General features: G+C 39.3%; 1 protein-coding gene and 1 pseudogene across 3 annotated transcripts in view; both read right to left on the reverse strand.

Annotated features, from left to right (window-relative positions):
- The window catches only part of Fyn (FYN proto-oncogene, Src family tyrosine kinase), a 182,634-nt gene that overhangs the window by 74,216 nt on the left and 86,631 nt on the right, over nt 1–21,787 (reverse strand). The window lies entirely within an intron of this gene.
- Nucleotides 3,145–3,309, reverse strand: LOC117286085 (annotated as a pseudogene).

The raw sequence follows: 21,787 nt of genomic DNA on the forward strand, positions 1-21,787 counted from the left end.
AATTTATTACAGAATAAAGAAGGTCTGTGAGAGCATTCAGAATGAGCCTAGGTTTCAAAGCTGAAGAGCCTTCTCTCCATCACGCTTCTCAAGGAGGCATCTAACATGGACCGTGGAACGTGGTGTGGGGCTGTGCAGCGTGAAGCGTGAGCAAGCTTTCCTTTTGCTCCGACTCCTGCCCTTTATGAATAGTTGGAGAAGAGCCATCTTGCCTCCCTGGAGGAATGATGCAGCTGCAGCTGTAAATGCAGCTTCAGTAGCCACTGTCCTAACTGTTAAATGTTTGCTTTTAAATATTACACAGGCCCAGCAAAAACAGACATCTCGCTGCACACGCTCCACTACTGCACAAAGCTCCTTATCTGAATTAGTGCACACACCTGTGGTCCTGCAGGGATTTAAGAAGAGACGTTCCTCTAATTTCTACCTGAATGAACAGTTACTTATTCCATTAAGTTTCAAGTATATTTCTGCAGTGGATGGCTTCTCTAGATTCTCACAGATTTCACAGTGGCCTGCAGCCGGGGGTGGTTTAGACAGAAGAATAGCCTGGCATATAATACTCGTCAGGCCTTAGGGAGGGCACTCAGCTGGAAAGATCTCTTTTCACTAGAGATCGGAAGTGCTTTTCCAGCAATTATTTGATCCTTCCCGGGAACTCATTCTTTTGAACAATCTTCCAGGCTGGTGGGAACACACGGGCTGACCAAATGTGTGACTTAGGAAAAAATCATCTGGCGCTTGCGTAGTAGGGATAATTCTCTCTCCTCTCTTGGTTCATAAGATTTTGATAAAGTACATGCAAAGGTATTTAGAAAACATAAGACACAAACTTATTGTGAGGAGATATTTGTATTATTTTTCCCTGGCCCGGTTTGTATCATTAGTGGTATGTTTTCATTTTCTTCTTAGAACTGGGTAGGAATTTTCTCATGCAGAGAAGGAGAAGTAGAGTGCAACCCAGGCAGAGAAAGTCAGCAAGTTCTTATCACCACTTAGAAAAATAAAGCAAGGAGACTAGGATCAGAATCCTATAGCAGTATCCCCCAAAGTTTGCTTTTGCTAGGTTGTTCCTTATTTATCTCCTCTTCAGAAGCCTCACAAAGAAGGGTCCCTGCTGCAGTGTTGGATGAATGGATCCACTCATTCATCTACTTCTCCACCCACCATTTATGGACCAACACTTACGTATTCAAGCAGGTGCAGGGAACACCAAGATGCAAAATGTACTCTCACTGGTGAAGATCAGCCAGTGCACAGACAGTCAGTGGTGTGTAATGTGCCAATATATTCACCCACAGAAACACACACAGTGTACAAAGAGCTCAGGTGTGAGGTCACTTCCAGCCTGAGGATCTCAGAGGATAGGCACCTATTATGTTTGGGTGGGTTCAAGTGTCTCCCAAGGGCCCCTTGTGGTAGAAGGTTTGGTCTGCAACATGACGCTATTGGGAGGGAGGCCCTCAGATAGCTAGAGCATGCCCTTTGTGGCATTGTTTAATGGTTCTTTCCAGACAACTGCTGAAAAAACATGAGTCGGGCCCCTTCCAATCCTCTCTGCTCCTGACTTGTTTGCTGTTTCCATTGCTGTCTGCACCACAAGGTGATCAGCTAGGGGCAGCCTTTGCCAAACCTGCTCTTTGTTGTTCGGATTTTTAGGGCCTGAAACTGTGAGCTGAATAAATTTCTTTGCTTCAGAAGTAGCCTGGCTTGGGTATTGTGCTATAGTGACAAAAAGCCGACTAATAATACAGTATCTGAGATGGACCTGCAGCAAGAACTGATGAAGGCAGGGGTGGGTGAAGTACTTCCCAGGAGGAGGAACGATACCCATGAAGGCACGAATTCAGGAAGGAGCAAAGTGCAGCTGCAGGAGCAGCCATGTGAGGCAAAAACCTAAGAATGAGTAAACAGAGGCAGCTAGAGAGTTAGGCAGTGCCTACATGTGAAAACAGAGGCAGACCATCAAGGCTCCTATCTAAGCAGGAGTTAAACAGCAGATATGTGTTTTTAAAGGACCCCTTACCAGCAGAGATGATGGTGTGGGGGAGAGAGTAAAATATTTTAAAATTCAAGGTGAATATTTGCTCTTCCTTCCTTCCTTCACTTTTGGTACTGCGGATGGAGCCTAGGACCTTGCTCTTGCAAGGCAGCCAGTGGAATCACTAAGCTAAATCCCGGCCCTTACATTTTTGCATTTCTTAACACAGACCACTTTACAAAAAGTTATGATTTAAAAGTATTCTCTTCCCTATTCTGAATTAACACAACAAATAATAAATTCTGAATTAACACAACAAATAATATATATATTCAAGTGGGCCAGAGATTTAGCTGAGTGGCACAGTGCCTGCCTGGCAAGCGCGAGTAATAAGTAATATTTCAAGTAATAAGTTTGCCTTGCACAAGTTATGAAAGAAACACTGGTTTCCTAGTCAGTGGTACCCTGGTTTACAAACGTAATTCTTTCCACAGTTCTGGCCCCAAACCAAACTGTATGAGAACTGAATCAAATTCAACGGTTAGGTTCAAGGTTGACCTTATTGGGGACATTTGATGAATGTATAACGAGTAATTTCTCGTCCACCTGGAAAGCAGAGTCTCAGGACATGAAACGGAGTTCTGTGCCCTTTCACAACCTGGCCAACATCCTAACTGAAGATATGGAAAGTTAGCTTGATGAAATGTTCAGATGGGAAAGTATTCTGGGGAGTTTTTTTTATAGCATTAGAGAATGCTATAAGAGACAATCTCAAGACCCAAAAATAGCTTGGTAAGCTGGAGCAATAGGCTACACAACTGAGATGATAAAATTAGTAAAGGAAAATGTAAAGGTCAGAACAAAAAAAAAGTTGCATAACGTACAGGATGGGGAACATGTGGCTTAGTAGCATCATGTGTGAAAAAGATCTGTGGGTTGTTGGCTGAAAGTAATTTCAATCTGAATTAACTGTTTAACATGGCTGCTTAACAATGTACTCTACCGCCTTTACTGAAATAAAGCATTTGTTCTAACCTCACTTAATTTGGGGCTTCAGAAACACTGAGAAATGTGGGTGATTTTGATATAAACATGTTGGGTAAAGTTAATTAAACATATCTAACTAGGCTTAGTCAAAGGGAGGTTTTGCTAGTCATCCATGGAGGCCTTCCACTTAGCAGGTTGAGCTAAGTGATGTTAACAGGAAGAAAGTTACTGAAAAACTTGCCAAACCAGAGGCAGCAAATAACCATAGGAATGAACCCTCAGAGATGCTTCACATTGTAGTGATACTACACTTGATCTTAGCCAAAAGGCCGAGAAGCGATTTCACATTGTAGTGATAAACAAAATTTTAGACACAGAGAGATACAGACCACTCAAAAAGATAATGTTGTCCCTCTATTCCTCATCACATATAGTGCTAAGCAGTACGAAGATATTACTTGCATTGTCTGTCTGAAGGTAGGACTCTCCAATCGCCTAATAGTTTTGGGCCCCAAGCTGGGGTCTGCTTTCTTCATGGATCAGGATGGTGAGAGGTAATGTGCTCAAGACCTAAGGCTGACTCCTTGCAAGCACAGTAGGGTACCAGTGTCACAGAGAGGTCTTCTGACAACTCTTACTACCTTTCTTCAGTGTATAAACTGCGGGATCTGTTACTTCCAAACAACTCATGTGGCAAATGGTGGTCAAGTTTCTCCTTAATCTCTAGAAGAAATATAGCAAGCAAGCCAGCGAGATTTCTAACTTAATTAACAACAACAACAAATTTGTTGCTCGGTATTGTTCTCCTTCCTTGTACAGTATGTTACTTATCTTCAGGAAAAAGATCACTTAGATCTTACCTAGTGTACATACTTAAAAATAACAGGCAAGCATCACAGTCTCTTCATTTGCTTTCTTTAAGAGAAAAAAGTCATATATGATATAATCAGTAGGTCTTAGCCTCGGTACAGGATGTTTTCTGAGAGGCCTCCTTAATAATAATGCAATAAAACATTTCTATGTACACACGCACCTCCCCCACACATATGTGTACATGTATAATTTGAGACTGTCAAGCCTTGACCATGTAGAATTTAGAAGATTTTAGAAAAGAGTAATTATGATGTTGAAAGAACCTAGAATTATGTTGAGAAAAATAAATACAAAACTGAAAACAGTTCTGCTGTAAGAAGAAGATATTTAAGCTGTCTTTAAAAACAAACACTGATGGGATTCTAAGGAAGAATATTTTCTTATGAATTCTTTCTAATAATGACAATATCCCCAAAGTGGTAGAGAATATCTTGGTTAATGGATTTTTTTTTTGGTACAGGGATCAAACTTGGGACCCTGACCTTGAGAGGCAGGCACAGCCTCACTGAGCTAAATCCCCGAGAATATCTTGACACTAAAGATGTTCTGACAGAGTGGATAAACAGAAACTGGTTGGATCAGAAACTCTTAAGACTCCTTCAAGTATAAATACTCTAATTTCATAACATTTTTTTCCCTAAAGGCCCACAGTGTTGAAGTCGACAAAGTGATTTAAAAATGAACGTCTTTAAAACCAGGGCTTCTAGAAACTGGATTCCTGGCCAAATGAAGGAATCCATGTTCTGAGGGAAAGAGGATAATGGTGTCGAAAGATCTTCAATAGTCTACCTGCACAGTATAAAGCAAATCATCAGAATTAAAAGGACAAGAACACTGCAAGAGATTTTAACAACCTCTCTCTTAGAGACTGATGAATTAATAAGGATAGAAAACATATGAACAACACAATTAAGAGGTTCAATCTAATGAATAATTTAGAACTCTGTACCCTCAGCCCCCACTGCAAATATGCATTTCAAAATGCATGGAATAGTTTCTTAAAAACAGACTACATACTAAGTCAGGAACCAAGTCTCAAGAAATTCTGTGGCAGTGGTATCATAATATAAACAATGTTCTTGGGTTACAATAGTTTTTTGTTGCTGTTGTTAGAAATCTGTAATAAAATGATTAGAAAACGCTCATTCATTTGGGAATTTAAGATGATACAGTTAACTTGGGAATCAAAGAAGAAACAATTATGGTGATTATATTTTTATAAGTGAATAACAAAAATAATTCCACTGAAGGTGTACTTAGAAGAAAAATTTTAATTTTATCATAGAAGGGAAAAAAGGCTAAATATTACTGAATAATTTATTCAACTCAAGAAGATAGAAACAGCCAGGCGCAGTGGCCCATACTTATAAACCCAGCTACATGGGGAATTGAGGCAGGAGGATCAAAAATTCAAGGCCAGCCTGGGCATCTCAAACTGTCTCATGAATGAATACATGAAGAATGACTGAATGATGGCCGAAAGCATAGCTCAGTAGTGGAGTCCTTATCTAGCATGCACAAGGCCCCAGATTCAGTCTTGAGCATCCCCACCCCAAATTACATAAGCAGGAAGTATACAAAAGTAAATTCAAAGAAAATGGAAGGGAAAATAAGCACGGATAAATTCAAATGAAGTGTAAGAGAGAAGTGATGAAAGGAAAAAATTAACAAGATCACAAAATAAAGATATACTAGAGAAGATTAACAAAGGAAAACCTATTTGAAAAGATTGATAAAATATCATAAATTAACAAAACTGATCAAGAAAAGCAGTGAATGTATACAATAATATTAAGAATGAAAGAATATAAGTAGTACAGGTTCAAAAAAAAAGAGTATACTACGAAATCTGCTGGGGCCCAGTGATTTAGCTCAGTGGTTCTGTTGCCTGCCTTGCAAGCACAAGGTCCAGAGTATGATCCCTGGTGCACACCCCACCCCCTCCAAAAACCAAAACAAACAAACAAAAAACTGCTATTGTTTGAAAGTGTCAACAAAATGAAGAATTTTACAAAAAATCCTACTATTACTGAAACAAAGAGAGAAACCTGAATAGTCTTATAACTAATCTAAATAAAGTGATTCAGTAAAAATCTACTGGTCCCTTTGCTGAAGAAAACCAGCCTAATAAAATCAGGTTCAGAATAATTTTAAAGAGCAGAATCAGAAAAGGAAAAAAAAATCTGCTTTCAGATAAACAAAATCAAACAAATAAAAAATAAAACAGGTGATTTTTTTTTAACAAATGTAAAACTCAAGTAAAATGTTAGTAAACAGAATCCAACAGTGTATAAAACACATTATGATTAATCTGGGTTTTTACAAATAATGTAAAAGTTCTTGCTGTTGTTTTGGTATTGAATCCAGAGCCTCTTGCATGCCAAGCAAGCACTCCACCACTGACTGAGCTGTATCTCCAGCCTGCAAAAATAGTTTAACTTTAGAAAATTGGAAAATAACTCCCCTATTATCAAATTAAATGAGAAAAACCATATGGATTATCAACAGACATAGAGAAACATTCAATAAACTTTAACACCTTGTGATTTAAAAAAAAACATCTTAGTAAACTAGGATAAAAAGGAAACTTTCTTAGCCTCAAATTGTGATTTTAAAAAACAAAAACTCTTAGTAGATACAGTGGAGACTGGCCGCTGCTCTTGAACCTCTGGTAGGCATGCCCCTTCTGGTGCCACAGAGGACCCAGCCAGTGGTGATCGTGCCCTGCCACCCCAATACAAACAAGAGAGAGAAAGCCTCTCTGAGGCTCCTAGATGAAAACTGAAGCCCACCGGAAAGTGAAAAGGCACACCACCTTAGCTGGTTAAGTCAGAGGGACCAGCATCTCACATTGGAACCTGGTTTAACTTCAGGGGAAAGACAGCTGGAACCTGCAGTAGAACCTTGCAGAGTTCAACCCAGTAGGAGGACAGAGATTTCAACTTGGGCCTTGCAGTCAAAAATCAACCTGATCCTCAGGGGAAAGCTGCTGTCTTGCTGAGACTAATTAGCTTAAACCTGCACACTCCTGCCCATGCTATCTATTTTGTCAAGAGACATACCTTGAAGAAGGCCCTCTATTTCTATTTGTATTTTTTATTTTCAAAGTAATATTTTTCACTTATCTTTAATCATTTAAAATATTTTTAATCAATCTTTTTCTTTTCTCAATTTTTTTCCTTTTTAATCTTCTTTTTCTTTTCTTTACTCTCTCTCACTCTCTCCCACCTTGATATCCATTATTCACTCTTTTTTTTGTTTCTGTTCCTAGCCTAATTTGGATTCATTTTCTATCTTTTCCCTTTCTTCTCTTTTTCCTTCTCTCAATTTCCATTACTTTTATTTTTTTTCCTCATTGAGTTTATTGGTACATTCTAGGTATACAGTACAGTTACATTCATTACTGGAATCTTGTACCTTTACATGACAGGTCTTGGTTCTCATTTTTCCCCTTGTCCCTGCCCTCCCTTCACCTCCTCCCATCCCCATTACAAACATTTTATTTCCATTTTTTCATTTTCTCCTGTTTTTTTTCTTTCCCTTATTACCTTTCCCCTACCCTTCCCACTTTCCCTACACCTTTAGCCCTTTTCTTCCCATTTACCATTACTTTTAAAAGAAAAGTAATGACAGTCTCTATACTCCTTATTGCTGTAAGTTTGTTCTGTTCTTAGGAATATTTTGTTCTGTCTTCTCTTCAATAGCTCCCTAGAGTTTTTGTGATCTTCCTGTGTCCTCTGACCTCACTTCTAACCTTTCTCTATCCTATCCCTCCCTCCCCAACTCCTTCTAAATCTCCATCCTAAAGAACAGAGTTGCTATATTGAAGAGTTCTTTCACTATAAACATATTTTGGGCTGATCCTTGATTTTTATTTCATTTACATGGTTAAAGGTGATAAATTAATAGCTACTACAAAATGACATTTTCCAAGCTGTGCTTAATGCTATTCTGTTGCTGACTGTATCACTTGGGCTAAGGTGCTGTTGATTGATCTAATCGTTGTCCTCCCTGGTATAATGAAAAGGAGTTTTCCTCAGAGACATTAGAGACTCAAAACCTAAAGACCAACTATATCTGGAAGATTGATGTATTAACCCAGGAATTAATCCAAGGACAATACTAACGACAAAAGTAGAAATGAGAAGGCATTTAAACAAGACACAAACACAGACTTCTACCCCACCAAAGGTAAACACTGGGGGAAATAAGGTGGAAAAGTCTGATAGTCAACCATCTGGATACCCTGAACTGATAGCATAGGAAGTAAAAAAAAAAAAAACACATAAATGAGGCTCTAGAAAATTTCAAAACAGAAACAATTTCCCAAATAAACACAGAGATGGTGAGAAGAATGAAAGACATGATTAGAGACTCTAGAACAGAAACAGATATTAAAAAAAAAAGAAAAAAAGAAAAGATGAGTTCAGGACCACGATAGAAACTATGAATGTGCAGCATAGGAAAGAAATGGAAACACTGAATGCCTAAACAGGAAAGAACTGGAATCCATGAAGCAGATTTAAACAGATATCCAGGAGATTAAAAACTCTATTAAAAGCATGTACAGCAGAATGAACAAATGTGAAGATAGAATTTCAGATATAGAAGGCAGTATTGCAGTCAGTGATGATGAAAAGAGATCTCTTAAAAACACTAAGGGATCATGAGAAATCAATCCAACAACTCTTAGATGATGCAAAGAAGAATAATATAAGACTGATAGGAATCCATGAAGTAGTAGGAGAAAGTACAAACAACATAAAAAAAAAAAAACTGTTCACAGAATTAATGACAGAAAACTTCCCAGAGGGGAAGAATTTGACATACAGATTAACTGAGGGATGGATATAGGACTCCCAACTAGCCATGATCAAAAATAAATTTACACCTAGACATATAATAATCAAGATCCCAGAAACCCAACAGAAAAACAAAATACTACAAGCAGTTAGAAAAAAGGAACAAATCAAATGCAAAGGAAAGCTCATCAGAATCACAGCAGACTTTTCAACACAAACCTTCAAGTCAAGGAGAGCTTGGAGTGAGGTATTTCAAGTCCTAAAAGAAAACAACCTCCAACCTAGACTGATGTATACTGCAAAACTATCTTTCAAAATTGATGGGGGAAATAAGATACTGCAAAGAACACCTGAGAAATTTCCTGGACACCAAAGCAGCTCTCCAAACACTTCTAAACAATATCCTGGGAAAACCAAATGAAGACCACAACTCCATAATGGTCAACAGAGCAAATATACCAGGCAAGGCAAGAAATTACAGGGCGAGAGGGAAAAATACAAAAAATAAAAGAACCAACAACAGGAAAATAACGTGACAATGAAAAGTCAATACATAACAGTTATAACTATCAATGTTAATGGCCCCAATCTACCAATCAAAAGAAAGAGGCTGGCAGAATGGATTAAAAAGCAAAATCCAACAATATGTTGTATACAAGAAACCCACTTGATCCACAAAGAAATTCACAGACTGAGAGTAAAAAAGATGGAAAACAGTTTTCCAAGTGACAGGAGCCCAGAAAAAAGTGGGGGTAGCTACCTTATTTGAAGACAGAATAGATTTCAAGCCAAAACTATTTAAGAGAGACAAAGAAGGCCATTACATCCTTATAAAGGGAACAATCCAAGAGGAAGAAATGACAATCATAAATATATATGCACAGAATATTAATTCCCCCAACTATATAAAGCAAATATTAATGGATATGAAAAACAAAATAAGCACTAATACCACTGTAGTGGGGGGCCTCAATACTCCAGTGACACAAATAGACAGATCATCTAGACAAAAAATTAAAAACGAAGTAACAGAACTGAACCAAGTCTTAGAACAAACAGATTAGTAGATGTCTACAGAGTGTTCCTCCCCACAAAATCAGAAAATACATTCTTTTCCACTACACACAGGTCATTCTCCAAAACAGACCACATACTAGCTTAAAAAACATGCTTAAGTAAATGAAAAGGAATTGAAGTTATCTCCTATACATTATTAGACCATAGTGCAATTAAACTGGAGATCAATAGCCTATGAGACTGCAAGAACTTCACAAACACATGGAAATTAAATAACACTCTGCTGAACAACCATGGGGTCACAGAGGAAATTAAAGAATAAATCAGACAGTTTCTACAATTAAATGATAATGCCAATACAAGATAGAGGAGGCCAGGGATTTAGCTCAGTGGTTCCAGCGCCTGCTTTGCAAGTGCAAGTTTGATCCCTGGTACCAAAATAAATAAAAAACAAACAAACAAAAATAAATAAATAAACAAAACAAAACAAAATTCCCATAAAACCCCACTCTTCCCACACCTTAAAAAAAAAAAAAAAGATAAATGAATTTATGGGACACCATGAAAGCAGTTCTATGAGGGAAATTCATAGCAGTAAATGCCCTTAAGAGGAAAACAGAGTGAGCTCATATAAACAATATAATGCTTAACCTTAAGCTCCTAGAAAAAGAAGCGCAAGACAAACCAAAAGTTCATACAAGGCAGGAAGTTATAAAGATCAGAGCAGAAATTAATTCAATGGAGACTAAGAGAATGATAAAAAAAAATCAACGAGTCAGAGTTGGTTTTTCGAAAGAATAAATAAAATTAATAAACACTTAGCCAACTTTATCAAAAAAAGGAAAAAAAAAAGGCTCAAATTCATGCAATTAGGAATGCAAAAGATAAAGTCACAACATATCCAGCAGAAATCCAGAGGATGGTCAATGCCTACTTTGAAAACCTGTACTCTAATAAAATGGACAATAAAGAAGAAATGGACAGATTCCTAGACACATATGAACTTCCAAAGTTGAACAAACAAGATATAAAAAGTCTAAACACTGCAATTACATTCAGTGAAATTGAAAATGTAATTAAAACATTACTAACAAAGAAAAGCCTAGGCCCTGATAGCTCCATTGCTGAATTCTACAAGACATTTAGAAAAGAACTACTGCCACTACTCTTTAAACTCTTCAAATAAACTGAAAGAGAAGCAATACTTCCAAATTCACTTCTGGAAGCATGTATTACTTTGATTCCAAAACCAGGGAAAGACTCAACCAAAAAAGAGAACTACAGACCAATCTCCCTAATGAACATAGATGAAAAAAATCCTCAATAAGATACTGGCAAACAAAATACAGAGGATCATCAAGAAGATTACACACCCTGACCAAGTCGGATTTATTCCAGGGATGAAAGGGTGGTTCATATATGTAAATCAATAAATGTAATACACTATATTAATAGAATCAAGGAGAAAACCCATATGATCCTCTCAATAGATGCAGAAAAAGCATTTGACAAAATTCAACACACATTCATGATAAAAACCCTACAGAAAATTGGAATAGATGGTCTTAATCTGATAAAAGCTATCTATGAAAAACCAACCGTCAATATCACTGTAAATGGTCAAGAAGAAAAATCTTCATGCTAAAATCAGGAACAAGACAAGGATGTCCACTGTCACCACTCCTGTTCAATATAGTTTTGAAACATTAGCCACAGCAATTAGATAAGAGAAAGAAATTAAAGCAATAAAGGTAGGAAAGAAAGAAGTTAAACTGTCATTATTTGCTGATGATATGATACTCTACACAGAAGACCTAAAAAAACTCTGCCAAAAGACTGCTAGACTTAATGAGATTCAGTAGGGTAGTGGGATACAAAGTCAACACTCAAAAATCAATAGCCTTCTTGTACACAAATAACAGACTCACTGAGAGGGAAATTACGGAAACAATTTCTATCACAATAACATCCAAAAAAAGAAATATCTAGGAATCAATCTAATGAAAGAGACAAAAGACCTCTACAGTGAAAATTACAGCTCTCTGAAAAAAGAGATAGAAGAGGATATAAGAAGATGGAAAGTCATCCCTTGCTCCTGGGTAGGAAAAATCAACATAGTGAAAATGGCCATACTTTCAAAACTGCTATATAGATTCAATGCAATCCATATTGAAATCCCAACAGTATATTTCTCAGAACTTGAGAAAATAATCCAAAAATTCATTTAGAACCAGAAGAGACCTAAAACAGCAAAAGCCATTCTAGAAAACAGAGACATGGCAGGGGGTATCATAATTCCCAACTTGAAACTATACTATAAAGCCACTGTGATAAAAACAGCATGGTACCAGCAAAGAAACAGACCCGAGGATCAATGGAATAGATCAGAAGATGCAGAAACAACACCAGACATATTCACATACTCCTTGACAAAGGAGCCAACAATCTTCACTGGAGGAAAGATAGCTTCTTTAATAAATGGTGTTTGATTAAAACTACATCCCTTTCACAATGCACTAAACTAAAATCCAAGTGGATTAAAGATCTAAATATCAAATCAGAAACACTAAATTTACTGGAAAACAAATTAGGTAGAACTTTTGAAGACATTGACATGGGAGAAGACTGTATGAACAAATCTGCAGCAGCATGAGAACTCGCACAAAGAATGAGTAACTGGGATCTCATTGTATTAAAAAGTTTTTGCAAAGCAAGAGAAATTACCAATAGAGCTAAAAGACAACCTACAATGTGGGAAAAATTTTTTATCAGCTACTCCTCAAAGGTCTACTACCTAGAATATATAAAGAACTCAAAAAATTAGGCCCCCCAAATATAAAGACCTGATTCAAAAAAGGGCATCTGGAATGAATAGACATTTCTCAGACAAAGAAGTAAAAGCAGCAAATAATCACATGAAAAAATGTTCAACATCACTGGTCATTCAAGAGATGTAGATGAAAGCAACAATGAAATTCCACCTCACCCCAGAAAGAATGGCTGCTATCAAACAATCAACAAATAACAAATGTTGGTGGGGTTGTGGGGAGAAAGGAATCCTCCATTGTTGGTGGGAGTGCAGACTGGTGAAACCACTATGGAAGTCAATATGGAGATACCTCAAAGAGCTAGGACTGTAGGTTCCATTTGACCCAGTTTTCCCTTTGCTATCTCCACAAAGTAATTAAAAGAATCATACCACAGTAATATATGTTTACCCACGTTTATAGCAGCACAGTTCATGATAGCTAAAACTTGGAAACAGCTCGATTGCCCATCAACTGGAGACTGGATAAAGAAGATGTAGTTTTTCTATAAAATGGAGTACTACTCAGCCATAAAGAATGAGAAACTAGAAACATTTATAGCAAAATGGATGCACATTGGGGCTATACTCTTAAGTGAAATAAATAGGATGCACTTGAGTAAATACTGAATAGTTTGTTGTTAAAAACTAAAAGTGTACATAGGGTTCAAATGGTATAACTGGGAGTGTGAAATAGGAAGAAAATGGCTAAAGGAGAAGTAGGAAGGAGAAGGGAAAGGAAATAAGGGAAAAAATGTGAAAAAAAGAAAAAATGGAAACAAAGTCTTTGTAAATAGGGAAGGGTGGTGAAGGGGGTGAAAGGTGGACAGGGGTATGGGGAAAAGTAATTTTAAAATCAAAACACTGTGCCTATTTTTCTTGACCTTCGTCTCCTGCTGTTCTACGGGAACCTCACCCAGATAAGCACAGGATGATAAAAAAATAATCAGGAAAAACAAGTAACCTAATTATACTGTGAAATTCTGAGAGGCAGGCACCATAATTTCATGGAAGCCTTACCGAGTTCCTCTCTAGTCCGTGGTTCCCATGGAAAAATTTCCACCTTGAAAAAATGAGGCATTGCAGATACAGTTGCCTTGAACTGTGGTGAACTACACTATTACTGGAAACACAGGCCGCAAGTTCCAAATCAAACTGTGCCTCAAATGAAAAATAAAGTAGATACCTTCTTCTCTACACATAATAAACTGAACTTAATAAACATATTAAACTTAACAGGAACCAGCCATGCAAAGTGGCACCCACATAAAAAAAAAAAGAGAACAAAACTATCTGAAAAAACTACATTATAATACTGCCTCTTTTTTGAGGTACTGGATTGAACCCAGGGCCTACCACATGCATGGGAAGTGCTCTAGGTGTTATATTCCCAATCCTTTTTTATTTTTTCAATAAACTGAATCTTTATTTGTACATTTTAGATATACAATACAGTTACATTCATCAATGGTATCTTGTACATTTACATGAGGTATCTTGGTTCTTATATTTTCTCCATGCCCCTAGTCTCCCTGTCCCCTTCACCCTTCCCTATTTACAAAGACTTTGTTTCCATTTTCTTCCTTTTCTCTTATTTTTTTCTTTCCTTTTTACCTTTCCCCTACCCCTCCCATATGCCCAATACCTTTACACCTTTCCTTCCTATTACAAATATCAATTATACATTTTGACACTTATTTATACTTTGTTTATCACACCAAAGAAACAATACGTTATTTACATATGTGTGTCCTATTAATTTCACTTTAATAGTTAAAAACTAAATAACTTTCACATGCAAAATAATAAAAAGTAAGGTACCGATTTCCTATTTACTAGCTTTCTAACTGACCAATTAGCCCATTCTTAAAATGGAACAATGTATAGCAGTAAAATCATATTGTGAAATAAATTTATTGACATGGTACATTGCTCAACTTTAAAAAGTAGGTCTCAGAAACATTTATAAACAGTTTCATTGTGTGCAAAATAAGCAACAGAACAGTGTCTCACTGGCAGTTAGACCGGAGAGCACTATTAGTAGTGGACCAAGACAAGACCAGCCCAGGACCTGGGGCAACATGCCATAAAAGAGAACTCTGGGCATACACAAGTTCCATTTACCTCCCATGTCATGCTGTTTACCGGTTCAACAACTTGACCTGACTTCGAAGTGTGGCTTCCAAGCCTTCCACTCCACTGCCCCGACATCTTGTCCACCAACCTCCCACTGGCCCAAAACCCCTGCATCCAGGACGGTACGTGTCTTCATAATTCTCCAAGCAGTTCCCGGGCCACATCTACCTCCCAGGGCCCACTGAGCCTCACTCTCCCAGCAAGCCCCGCTCTTAGCTCCTCAGATCCACACTGGGTTCCCCCTCTCATTTTCTGGGCTTGTCTCAGGCACGCAATCCTTTGTGGCTAGGTGGCCAACATGTTCTCGATCTCAGCATTTTCTGTATTCAGCAGTGGTTCCCCTCTTATCTTCTCCCAGCTCCAAGCATGGTACTCTCCTGCAGTAGTTTCTCAAGGCCAGGAGAAAATGTTTTAAAGTAAAGTGATTTTGCCAGCACTTAAAAAAAAAAAATTTTATAAACAACCTTTCCCTTCTGATGTCTACCTTCCTCTTTCTGCTTTTAAGAGCAGAGAATGGCGTTTTTTTGGTCTCTTCTCTCTTTCTTTCACTGATTCTCTCTGATATCTTTAGCCTTCATGTAGCTGCACGAACAGATGGCAAATCCTAAGTGCAGACAGTGTATGGTTCTCTCGTCCCATTCCCAGATACTCAAGGGTGCCGCAACCTGTAGGCCCATTCCCCTTGAGGACTGTGGACTGTTCCCTCTAGCTCCTGCTTTTCAGAACTTTGGTGAACTATGTCACATGTTTGTTCAACCACTGCTTCACTTCAACACTTAGCTGCTTAGTGTCCGTTTAGTGCCTTCAAGCACCAGGCACTGTTACTGAAACTCACAGTTGTGTGTGTTTTGTTTCCCCAAGTATACTGGAAGCTCCCTGAGGCAAAAGCTGTCTCCTACAATTATTTAACTGTCACCAAAGCATCTAGCAGGGCACTCAAAATGTCAAAATATTGGACTGAATAAAATGAAAAGAGAAGGAATAAAGCAGAAGGCTGCAGTTTTCATTCATTTAACTACCCTCCCCTGTCATTTGATTTTCCTTGTAAAAGACAAGGAAAAACTGGCTCTAGCAGAGTAAGTAGAGCTCTCATTTTTTTTCTTTGAAGCCTGTGCCTCAGACCAAATAAGACAGTGACACATGTGAAACACTCTTTTAAGTTGCAGAATATTTTACAAATATGAAATGTCATTGTCATCATCATCATGATGCATATCATTCATACCTTACTATGAAAAGTTGAATCATAAGTAAGCAACCAAATCACTTTTATTTGCAAGCTCCTGAAAGTAGCAGCAAAATACAGCCAGAAAAAGCTGACAGCCTGACAAAACCCAAATGGAAAATAAAAATAAGCAAGAACAGCCATACACCCAAAGACAGAGCAAAGCCGCACTGCTTGGAAGAAGAAATCCTCTAATAGCCTCCACATCCTCCTGCTCACTTCCATCTGCTTGCATTAAGGAAACCCAAATACTGGGGTCCTGGCAGCTGTGGAGAAGAAGGGATACATGTCCTAAGTGTCTGGATGGCTGTAGCAGGCAGAGACCAACAAAAAAGACACAAGCATGGCTCACATGCAAATCAACAACAATTTACTGTGTGTCTAGCAAAACCGAGCAGACAAGCTCTCCTGGTAATGAGACCACAGGAAATAATGACAAGATGGCAGCGTCCTGTGTGGGCGGGAACACTGCAGCCTAGGAGCCTCCCCAGCAGCAAGGTGCGCACAGAGCTCAGGCTGCAATTAGGTTTCTGGTGGAGAAGTGACTGGAAAAGCAGGCACCCACGCTCATTGCTGTGGTGTAATTGTGGCAAAACTTTCAGGGGGCGATATTAAATTTTAGAAACGCCAACCCTTTGACTCCATCTCATTTTGATCCCAGTCTTCTGACCCCCGCCTTCACCCTTCCTGGATGTCCACTGCTCAGGACCTCTCTGTGCCTCCATAATCTGAGAGATCTACTAATGAGTACCTAGGTAGTATAACTCTTTTGAAAGCCCAATAATACAGCACTTTGAAGGATAGTCCATTCCAGGTGATGAAACTGGTACAAGTGACACAAAGAGAAAAGATTTTCGTACCATCAGCTAGTGACAGGGATAGAGAAGGCAGAGTGTTCCTACCACATCCACAACAAGTCACATACAGTGATGGAAAGAGGGAACCAGTACTCAGGGCACTTGCTCTGAACCAGAGACCTCTGCGTGGGCAGGTATGTGATTTGGTGGAGCTTCAGTTCTCATGGGTGACAGTACCTGGGGGTGCTGTGACAAGGTAATGAGGTGCAGAAAGTGCCTGGCATGCAATCAGTTAGTCAAAAAACAGCAGCGCTAATCCAGACATAGACGAAGCAAGAATGGCAGAGAAGTGATTGTTGTTGGAGCCGGGTGAAAGGTACACGGGGATTCCTTATGCTATATTGTTTACTTCTATTTGATAAAATGTTTAAAAAAGCAAATTGATCATGCAAAAAAAGGAAAAAAATTTAGAAAGTAATTCTATATTTTCTATATATAAAATATATAATAAGAAACCTCTGGAGAATTATTAAGCTAAGATGTGGTGATACTGGGGTTAAGCGTGCAGGGTTGGGGAGCCCTACAAGCTCTCACCCTCATGGCTGTGGGGAGGGTGGGAAGGAGGAAGGATGAGGTCTGGGCATTTTGTAAAAGCTCCCTAGGTGATTTGGTTTACTCTTGGGTGAGAACCCCTGTTCAGGCAAAAAAGTGAGAAACCACACTTTCCAGCATATTAATTGTGAGAATAAATACTTTGCATAATGCAAATCTTGTACCTTCAGCTAATTTGCAGGCAGATGACACAGCATGAGAAGCCTCTGATTTAGCAGAATAACATTTGTAACGGAACAGCCTCCCAGTTAAGTCAGGGGTGGCTTAACTAAGGACCCAATTATACTGCATGCTCCTACATCATTTGTCAACTGTTTAAATTTATAGAGCAAAAGAGTTTCTCCAGTGGCCTTCAGAATTAGGGACTTGGAGAAACTAAGAGAGAAAAAACCCCATGGATCATGGTAAGTAGAGAAGTATAAGGAATGGCTTCATTTCTTTCTTTTACAGCAGAAGTATCGCCCTCCTAATCTAGTTCCCTAATTCCTTCCCTCCCCTGCTGGGGTCCATTCCTCCTCCTTTCCCTTCACTGGCAGCTAGAGGCCAGGAAGGGAAGGTAGTCAGGGAACCACCGCTGTGGGGGTGGGGGTACTGTCTTTGTGGTGAGGGATCTTGTGGGGGCAGCTTGATTAGGCAGGACAAGCCAGGCCACCACAGGGGAGCAAAGACATCAACAATTCTGAGGGCTTCCTGAATGGGGCCAGGGAGGAAAGAGAAAACTCCTGACAGAAGGGACACCCCCTCCCTCCCATCTCCACACAGGGGCACAGGCATAAATGAGCACACATACATACACCCTCTCCAAGGATCTAGTAGAATTCTTATACCCACGTTATGGCCTGAACTGTGCCCCTCTAAAATGCATGTGTTTTATTGCAAACCCCAGTGTGACTGTATTTGGAGACAGGGCCTCTGAGAGGTAACTGAGGTTAAAGAAGGCCATAAGGGGAGGGCCCTGATCCAAAAGGACCAATGCCTTAAAAGAAGAGGAAAGGCCATCTGGAGTGTGGGTGAAGCACACAGAAAGAATCACACGAGGACGCCTGAGAAGGCAGCCAGCTGCAAGCCAAGGAGACCAAACAGGGCCCCTCACCAGAAACCCTCTCTTGCAGGCACCCTGATTACCGCACTCTGGTTTCCACATTGCGATAAACACATTTCTGTCGTGTGGGTTGCCCAGTCTCTGGTATTTTGTTATAGAAGCCCCGGCTCACTAATATATGAGAAAATTAGTGCTAGACACAGAGGGGAAATTTCCAGCCTGCAGGAACAGTGAGAAGAGGCATTTAAGATGAGCTGGGCTTCAGCCTGGATTTAGACTCTAAGAGATGAGAGTCAGACATCCTAAGAGGAAGTGAGCGCTTGAAGCCTCTTCAGGGCACAGGGCTGGTTTGGTCTGGCTACAGGATTGAGTGTAAAGTGAAAGTTAGATGTAGTGGGGAGGTGGGCTAGATATACAGATCACAAAAGGCCTGGAATGTGAGGTTCCGGTGCTTAGTTTAGCCATTCTCAGGGGACAAGGGGAGCCTCGGAAAGGTCTGAAACAAGAGAACAGGGTAAGTGTGTTTGTCGAAAAAAGAGCATTAATGCCAGTTATCACGTCAGCATGTTTCTTATCTCTTTTAATGCTCAAAACCACCACCATTTTCAACATGAGAAACTGAGGTTCTCAGAGGGAAAATGACTTGCCAAGACCCCAGAGCTGGTCAGGAGTGGAGCCCAGTTTCAAGTTCATGCCTAGTTTGTACCAAAGCGAACGCCTCACTCTTAAAGCCCCAAACCAGCTCCCATGTCACCATTTCTCTTCCTTCCAATCAGAATGGCTCTTTTAAGGAACAAGCCCTGAAATTCGCGCTGCTTTTAGGGTTGGGAAGCAGGAAAATTAACTGCAAAAGTTTCCAGTGATGGGGTGCCTCTAGAAATATCATTCAGCCTTCCAAACAAAGCAATGTGATAGAAACAGGTTCTTGCTGTCCTTGTCTATCAAACATCTTCTAGGGGTTAAGTTGAAAACTTTCCTGCTATGTCCTGTGGGACCAAAGTAAGAAACAACAGTAACCTGATTCGAGTGAGCATCCATCCTGCACAGTCTGTATTTTCTAGGCAGACCTTGTTCCCACTCTCAAATACTCTCTATTCCTCAAATTCTACAAGACCACCTGTCTTAGTGACAGAATATCTGAGGCTAGGTAACTTATAAAGAAAAGAGGTTTATTCTGGCTTCAGGCTCTACAGGTCCAAGAGCATGGCACCAGCACCTACTTGCTTTGACTTCTGGTGAGAGCTTCACAGTAGAAAGACAAGTGAGCAAAGAGAGATCACAAGGCAGCAGAGGAAGCAAGAGAAAGCCGAGGAAGCTGAGCTTGATTTTAATAACCTGTTCTCATGAGAATGAAGCCATTCCTGTGAGAAAGGCATTATTCTCTTAACAGCCTATTTGCTTTATTGATTAATGATTGCAACACTGGTAATTAAGCCCACAGCCTTTACACTGATCTACACCTCCACCCCTTTTTATTTTTCTATTTTTTAAAATTTTGAGTCAGGGTCTCACTGTCATTAAGTTATCCAGGGTGGACTTGAATTTGTGATCCTCCTGCCTCAGCCTCCCAGAGTGCTGGGATTACAGGAATACACCACCACATCTGGCTTCTAAGTCTCTGAAAAGTTCAAACTTCCAACATAGTTACATTAGGGACTAAGCTTCATTCAATATAAGTTTTGGGCCTGGTATGATAGCATACAACTGTAATCCCAGCACTTGGGAGGCTGAGGCAGAAGGATTGCTGTGAGTATGAGACCAGCCTGGGCTACATAGGGAGTTCCTGGTCAGTCTCAGCTACATAGTGAGACCCTGTCTCAAAAAAAAAAGAGTTTTGGTGGGGACAAACCATACTCAAATTACAACAAACAAGCATCTAATATCCATTAAGACACAATGCTGTTTTAACATGTCTACATGAATGACAGATGTAATAAGGAATGCCAAGATCATCTGATCTTTCTGCCCAAATACTCTTCTAAAACCTTATGAAAATGAGGAATAAATAATAAAAATTAGACAAATTGTGTGATGGAGAAAACAAGCCCTCACATCATATTGCTCTGATTCCAAATACAATTTTACATCTGAAGCATTTTAAGCAGCAAATTTCAGAGCCTCTGTGAATTCTAAGGTCAGTATCAAGTCACAACCTAAACCATACAGCAGTGAGGTGAATTAGGAAAAACTCATTTTTACTGTACCTTCCAGGACAGAGGCTGGTTTTATAATGTCACCCATTCTTTAGTTGCTGGGAAACCAAAAAAAAAAAAAAAAGTTTCATTTTCTCTGTCACTTAACTAAGAATGCTGGGCCAGGGGTGGTGATGCATGCCTGTAATCCCAGAACTCAGCACTCGGAGGCTGAGGCAGGAGGATCTCTGTGAGTTCAAAACCAGTCTGGGCTACATAGTGAGTTCTAGGTCAGTCTCAACTACGTAGTGAGACCCTGTCTCAAAAAAAATAAAAACAAAAAACAAAAAACAAAACAAAACAACAACAACAACAACAACAACAAAAAACAAACCTAAGAATGTTGGAAGATAAAGGAGCCTGGCTTCTACTTAACAATAAAAGACAGGGCCAGGGATTTAGATCAGTGGTGCCACGCCTGCCTTGCAAGCGCAAGGACCTGAGTTCGATCCTGTCTTTTCCCTATTCAAATTTCAATTCTTACAGATCAAAGTATGTACTTGGGTGAAGCCCAATGTACCACCTCCAGGACTCTGACACTCTTCATTTGCCCTGTACCCCCAGGATTGTGATTACAGTTTCATAATTCAAGTAATGGGGTTAACAGCTGGAGATGTGACATTTAGTGGAAGTAGAACTTGACCTTTACTAATGTTTTATTATGACTAATGCTCAAAATGGACTGACAGACTGGGAGGAGATCTAAATCAGTTAAAAAGAAAGAAAAAAAAAATAAAGGAACATCATTAGTTAAAATGGAGATATATCTGGCATAAAAAACCAAAAAAGGTATAATAATGTCTACATGTTCTATGGAGGTCACTGGATGACTACTGGATAATAAATATTTTAAGAATCCACTGATCAGGATGGATCTTTAATAAGAAATAAATTATAGATTCACTCTGGTTTTTAGAAATGCTACTGGGTTAGAGAGAAAATCATGGAAACTGTACTGTGAAAAAACTGGATGAGCTTTACACTATCATTTATAAGCAGAGTGTGCTGGTCTCACCAGCTGCCAGGAGGGTGGGAAACTGCTGAGTGGGCAGTTACGGTCAAACCAAACCCTGCCCTACAATTAGAGAGCGTGTATGGGGGAGGTGGCAAAAAGAGATAGAAAAAAATGTGGCCTCAGATTTCTGGGGAGGGAAGAAAGTTGATTAGGTTTTCCCTCAAGAGATTTAAATTCAAGAAGCCAGCTAGGCGTGACCTTGGACTTGTTCTCCAGACTGCTATGCTGCCCAGAAAGTGGTTTAGCATAAAATATTTTTTTTTTTTTTTTTTTTTTTTTTTTTTTGGGGGTTCATCTCTGTG

Source organism: Fukomys damarensis, unplaced genomic scaffold, assembly GCF_012274545.1.
Source record: "Fukomys damarensis isolate Sample0158 unplaced genomic scaffold, DMR_v1.0_HiC HiC_scaffold_14, whole genome shotgun sequence".
NCBI classification, from domain to species: Eukaryota; Metazoa; Chordata; class Mammalia; order Rodentia; family Bathyergidae; genus Fukomys; species Fukomys damarensis.